The following is a 6754-nucleotide window of genomic DNA, read 5'->3' on the forward strand; positions in this document are numbered from 1 at the left end:
ACATATGGTCAACCCAGAACATGGCTGAAGACTAGGTCTGTGCCCACATCCCACACTCTTTCCTGTGTCCTGGGAGCACCTGAGTCTTGGCATGAAGCCCAGGCAGGGCAAGCCGCAGAGGCAGAGCTAATGCCTCGGAAAGTGCCCACGAACACCGAGGATGGGGATTTGGCGAATCAACCTCCAGCCTCCTTTCCCTTCTGTGGGGCAGCTCTGAGGCCGCTCTCCTGGGCCTCCCAGGGCTCCCACTGGGATTAAGCTTCCCTTGCCCACAGTGGAAACGCGGGCATGATAACACACATTCCATGAGCTCCCTTCCTTTCTTGCCTCAATTCTCCACTCCCTTGCCCATGTCTCCTGGGATCACTTTTCAAAAAATGACCTACACTCAAATCCTTCTCGCAGGTCTGTAACTGGAGGGACTCAAACTAAGATAATGTGATAACCGGGAAAGTAAATATGGAAACCGGGAGATGTAATAGTAATAGAGTGGATAATCCTACTCTGGGTTTGGAGTCATATGTTCTGCGTTTAATCTGTCTCTACTAGTATATAAATATTTAATATTAAAATGAGTGTCTATAGACTTTAGGAAGGAGATCTCAGGACAAGCAGAGCTGGAAACTCTAGAAACAGGAAGATGACTCAAGAAAGATGGGAGGCTTTTACAAATTCTGAGAATACACAAATAATTTATTCCTCAGAGGCAAAAAGGACAAAGGGCAAAGGAAGCATCGTGGCAGGCAGCAACAGAGGCTCCACCCCCCGCCCGTAAAGTGGGTGTTGGGAGAATGCGCTTAGGCTTGCGAATATCCCCAGGACAATAGGAGGGGCTTTGGTAACGTAGTTCCACATGAATACGAAGAGGAAGGGACAAGCTGGTGCTTGTGGCAGAGTGGGCGGCTCACAGGTGACAGTGAGAAAGCAGAACTGCAAACCTCCCATTTTACTCCCGTCTTCCCTACCCAGGCAAAGGTTCTGGAACTTAAAAGGTGAAGACAGACTGAGTTAAGAGAAATCAACACACAACTAAAGTCGAGGCAGGCGCTGGGGCTTGACAGGGTTACAGGGCTGGTAGACCTGGTGAGGCTGAGCTCGGACTCCCCAGCCGACCAATCTCCTTTCTGAGGGCAGCTGGCAAGTAGTAACTGCGGGTGGGCTGCAGGGCTCTCTCCTTAGTCCCAGCATGTTTTCCACAAAACACAATGATGATCCTAAGCACATTGCTTGTCACAGAGAAGGCTCTAAACCAGCGGTTCTCTCCCCAGGACATCTGCAAGGTCTAGAGACCCCATTAGGTTGTCACAACTGGGTGTGTGTGGTGCTACTGACATGCAGCGGTCAGAGGCCAGGGATGAGGGTAAGCCAGGGTCAGAGGCTTAACTTCCTACAACGTGCAGGGCAGCCCTCACCACAAAGAATTACCTGTTCCAACATGGCCATGGTGCCAAGGTTGGGAAACCCAGCTCCAGACGGATGACTGTTGAATGAGTGAGGAACAAGTGAGCACCCGCTGCATGCCCTGTGGATGTGCAGATGACTAAGACACAGCCTCTCCCCTCAGGAGTTTATACTCCAGTACAAGAGACAGAGGCAGGTGGCTGTGTAGCACAATGAAATGTGCTTTAATGGAGGGGATGGGAGAACAGAGATAAAAGAATCATCAATCCCACTAAGCAAAGGTGCCATGTGAGCTGGGCTTTGAAAGACGACGCTTGGTCAGGACACGAGGTGGAGATAAAGGGTGAACAGAGGCATTACACGTGCCTGGTGTGTTGGGGACACCACAAGTAATCCAGTGTGACTGGAGTGCAGGGTACTTAAGGAGGAACACTGGAGACCGTTGCCATGGGAGGGCGCCGATGCCATGGTGAGGCCCCTTGACTCTGCGTTACAGGCACAGGGTTAAGAAAGTTTTTAGGCAGATGGTAACATGGTCAGAATGATCTCGTTAAAATAAGAATATATTCATTATCTCTATGGTTAAAAAAATCTTCTCTCATGTAAAGAATTAGTATCACATTAATCTCATTCATAAAGCCACTTGGATGATCTCACAAAAAACACAGTGGAATATTTTGGATCCTTCTAGAGGACACCAGAGCCCTCTGTCCCGTCCACCCTCATCAATCCCTCCCTTTGCCCTGCATATGTGCCAGATTTTTTTAAGTGTACAATTCAATAATTCTCAGTAAATTTACAGAGTTGTGTAACCATTACCGTAATCCAGTTTTAGGACATTTCTGTTACCTCAAAGAGTCCCACGTGGGCATTTGTAGTCAATCCCCATTCCTACCCCTGGCCCCAGGCAATCACTAATCTGCTTTATGTCTCTATACGTTTGCTATTTCTAGATACCTCATATAAATGGAATCACACAGTGTGTGGTCTTTTGCCTCTGGTTCCATTCGCTCAGCGTCATGTTTCCAGGTTCATCACATGGCAGCATGAATCAGCAGTGTGTTCTTTTTTATTGCTGAATGATACTCCAGCTGGACACCTGTTTCAAAGACGATGGTTGTAGAATGTAAGGTGGGTAGGAGGAGGAAGAAATAGAAGCCAGGGGACCAGCTGGGAGACCATGATGGTTGTTCAGGCTGGAGACAAAGGAGGCCTGAGGTGGTGGAGTGGCAGTGGGCATGGAGAGAGGAAGGGATGGAGGTTACAGGGCCTGAAGACGATCTGCTCACATGGGGCTCGATGGGGAACGTGAGAAGCCTGGGGGAGGTCTGGATTCCCACGGGGCTAAGGAAGGGGCAAGGGAGATGACAGCACCTCTGGGCAGATTCCTACCTGGCTGATGGGGCGGAGTCCAGTCAGCCCCGAGGACCCTCCTGGTGGCCGCTGAGAGGCTGGCTCCTTGGGCCATTGGGATGAAGACAATGAGAACAGGTCTGTCACTGTGCTGATGACACAAAGCTGTGAGGAACAGCAAATTTGGGATGACTCAATTCAAAAACATCTTGGCAGGCTCAAATGATGGGCCATGGCAGAATCTGGGCAGCTCTATGGTGGTTAAGACCTAAAACTACCAGTGGACTATGGTTTTCTGGATACATATCTGTCTTCCTGGCATGCTGTGAGCGTTGTAAGAACAAGGACAGTGCCTGGGGGTACAAGGAGGATCACGTGAAAATGACCCCAGTAGCTGGCTATGGTTTTAGGGGCCTCCTCTTCTCAGCTTCCTATGGGACCAGGTGCTCCTTTGCTCCAGCAAGAGGGTCTGTCCTGCCTGAAACTCCCACAGGTCCCCAGGTCCCCACGTGAAAGGTGACTGCTTTCCTGGACCACTCCTCTAGTGTCCCTCCATCAGACTAACAAACCCAGCATGCCTCTCCATGGGATGTTGAAAAGATGGGGACCTCATGTCTCTCCTTGCTGATCTTTACTTTGCGTGTTTCTCCCAATAAAGTCTGCTCCTTAACTCTTACTGTGTATTGTGCAAGAATTTATGATACTATTTACCATAGTTGCAACTAACAACACAATAGGGCTTTCTTCACCTTTGTATCCATGCGTGCCAACAGAGTGGCTGGCCCAGGCTAAGTGTTTGATAAATAGCTAATGGTTACCTGCCTTAAGAGCAGTAGGTTCAGAATTCCAGGTGTTAAGCAAGGATCCCATCACTGTACTCTATTCACTGCGCCCCAATTCTTGGAAACTGGAGATTCGGATAACATTTACTGTAATTTCCAATTTAAAAAGTAGCATATGCTCTCTGAGGCAGATTTGGAAACTATAAGCAATGTTAACTTTTTGACTGATTTCTCTCTCTCGATACAGAAGGAATGTTCAGAATATTTATTCATTCATACATATATATATAGGAGACATACACACACGCCACAGATCTTTACTACATCATTGATATCAACAGGAGGATTTAAGCTTCAACTGAAAAACATCTTTCTGCCATTAAAAGTCTTTGGAAACACCCTTTTTAATCGGGGCAGAATATTCTGTCACATGTGGGTTACATGATTTATTTGCCCATTTCCCTCTCGCTGCCCCTTTAGGTTGTTGTTGTGTCTGGGGGCTGGCTTTGGTGATCCCTAAGTCTGTATGTCCCACGTGGGGCTCAGGAGTCCTTCCGCAGGCACGTGATTCTGCTTCCCCCCTTTAGCCCACCTCTCTCAGTACCTGCAAACTCTCCTCTTCTGGTTCCCTTGCTCTGGGTTTATGTGCATCCTCAGCCCTCCCCCTGCTCCTCACCCCAGGGGCCAGTTCTGCCCCCATTCCCTGTTTTCCCCCCAGCAGCTAGAGCCCAGGCCTCCACACCCTCACAGTCCTGGAGGCCACAGTGGTGGTAGTTCCCGGCTCTCTCCTGCCATCTCCTGCCCGCTTGCAACATCTCTGGTACTCTAGCTCAATTCCTACAATGCCGGGCCAATTGGGAAAGGCCAGGCCTAAACCAACATGACAACATTTAATAGGTTTAATTGTAAAGTCCCTTACTTATTTGTTCTCAGTTATCTGCATAATAACACTATGAGGCCTGATTTAATTACATCTGAAAACAGTCCTAGAGGCTTTACTTGGTAATAAGCTCCATACGAATCAGTAATGGAATGTGGCTGTCAAAAAAAAAAGAAAGGTAATGCCATTTTCTAGTCACCTTTATAGACTGTTTTTAGGCTCAGGATCACCACGGGGATGTCTTGGGAAGGCAGATTTCGTTAAAATAAGGAAAAGGTTTTGTAACAGGAGCTGTCCTCCAATGAAATGAACTGGCAGTGACTGTTCATGTTCAAGAAACGATGGGATCCCTTATGCCTCCAAGACTTTATTGCTACCCACACAAACTCATTACGCACGCTTCTTAAGTGACTGTGGAGAGACTGAACACCCACACCAGCAGTAGGAGGTGTGAGCTCTGGGTTTACACGTGAACCTTCATTGTGCAGCTTACGCCGTGGAGTTACTGAGAGGCCTTCAAAGGCTACGTGAGGTGTGTGGTAGCTCCCTGAGGTGGGTCCTGGCCAGGCCCCGAGGCCAGCTTTTCACTGCTGCTGGGCCATGGCACAGCGAGGCAGCATCCGGTCTCATGCAGTGGGGGGAGGAAGTGTCCTCCACTCTCCCTGACCACAGGCCTCACCCTGCCTTCCCATTGGCCCCGGCATGCTCTGCTGCTGTCACCGCACTGTCTGCGCTCAAATAAGCCAGGGCAGCTCCAACAGACACTTGCCTGTTACTCATTCAGCTCACGTTTCCGTCCTCTAGGCCTGTTGGGTAGATGGGTCTGCAGGGGTGGTTCACGAGTTCTTAAGGATCCATTTCCCCTGGGGAGAGGGAGCAAGAGAGGAAAGTCTTAAAGGGCCAAGGCAGAGGACACGTGAAAGGAGGCGTCTGGCGGACAAGAGCAAGTGCAAAAGCAGGGGAGGCAGAGTGGCTTGGGATGCGGGTTGAGGACGAAAGCATTCAACACGGCAAGTAGCTTAGTCTGGCTGGGGCTGAGGTGCTGCAAAAAAGGGTGGGTGAGATGTGAAGCTGGAGAGGTAGGCGGGGCTCCAAATAAGAACAACCATACTAAGGAACTTGGATTTCAAACTGAAGGCCATGGGGAGCCATCATCAGAGAACAGTACGAAAAGCCTGAGAATTCAAGGACTATGCGGTGGGCGGTTCCTTCCAAGAGCAATGACCAGCTGAAAGAAAGACTGAAAAGCTCTGATCCCTAAGTTCTTGATCTCATGGGCTCAACTGGCCAACAGTGACTGACCTAGGCTTCATACAGCACTCTTTGGAGAGGGTGGTGTTTTGTCCTCACAGAAACACATTTGGATTTGTTTAGCATGCCCATCACACTTCCGCCAGCACAACCGTCTGTGGACTCACGTTCTACACAGACTTGGTATCAAAGACCACCTTGCTCCTAAGGAACCCATTTTTCTGCAAAATTAGGAAGTTGGTTGATAGACCTTATTCAAAGTTTTTACCATGTACCAAATCACTCAGAGGCAACTGGCTTTATAGAAGGGTGTAATCACCTATGGAAAACTCAAGTTATAGCGCCACTGGAGAGACAACACCTTTGAGGTTAGTTCATTGATCTACAGTACATGGTATATTCCTTGAACCAGCAACCAGTACACAGGGCCAGGAACCAAGCAGTGGATGTGGAGGTGCTTGCTTGTCACTTTCAGAACTAATGACTCACAGAATTTCTGCTTCCCATCCCTACAATTCTGTGCTCTGTTGGCTTACAGATTCTAGTCTTGAGAGAAGAATGCTTCAGTCAGGAGACAAAAACAAAGGTTTCAAAGACTTGGCTATCTTACCTCCTCATACTACTGTGGTGTTGTAACATAGCTACTACATAATTCAGGAAGAGAAAAGAATAGATGCAACCTAGAAGATCCCCTGGGACTTCTCTTGACACTGCAGTGATCAGTGGTAAAAATGAGTGAAAACTATAATCGGTGACACTGAATTGTAGTGTTTGCCAATTTCCTTAAAAACTCCTACTGGGGCCAATTTCAAGCTATCAATATGACATTACTACATTATGAACATGCAGTTAGGATAAAATGAACAGTAGCACACCATTATATGGTTTTTCTACCATACACACAGAAGACAGAAATAATCGCAGAAGGACGGATAATAGCAAAATAATTAGAAAGTGATGAGTTTGGGGTACTTATCACATTGTTTTTAATATAATTTATTTAATCATGAGTTTATATAATTTAATTTTTAATAATGGCTTATGTTTAACAAGTGGCCCAAAACATTGCTGAAAGTTTATTAACCTA

At 47.7% G+C, this 6754-nt stretch overlaps 1 long non-coding RNA gene across 2 annotated transcripts; it reads right to left on the bottom strand.

The window, feature by feature from the left end:
- Positions 1-705: 705 nt before the first annotated feature.
- LOC137760016 (uncharacterized) lies at positions 706-5910 on the bottom strand. Of its 2 annotated transcripts, XR_011073226.1 has the most exons (4): positions 5186-5910; positions 2794-2919; positions 2359-2500; positions 706-1886 (listed from the first exon to the last, which is right to left on the bottom strand). It is a non-coding gene; the product is annotated as an uncharacterized lncRNA (long non-coding RNA). The 2 variants fall into 2 exon arrangements; XR_011073225.1 differs by having other exon boundaries at positions 706-2500.
- Positions 5911-6754: the final 844 nt, after the last annotated feature.

Source organism: Eschrichtius robustus, chromosome 1 (genome assembly GCF_028021215.1).
Source record: "Eschrichtius robustus isolate mEscRob2 chromosome 1, mEscRob2.pri, whole genome shotgun sequence".
NCBI classification, from domain to species: domain Eukaryota; kingdom Metazoa; phylum Chordata; class Mammalia; order Artiodactyla; family Eschrichtiidae; genus Eschrichtius; species Eschrichtius robustus.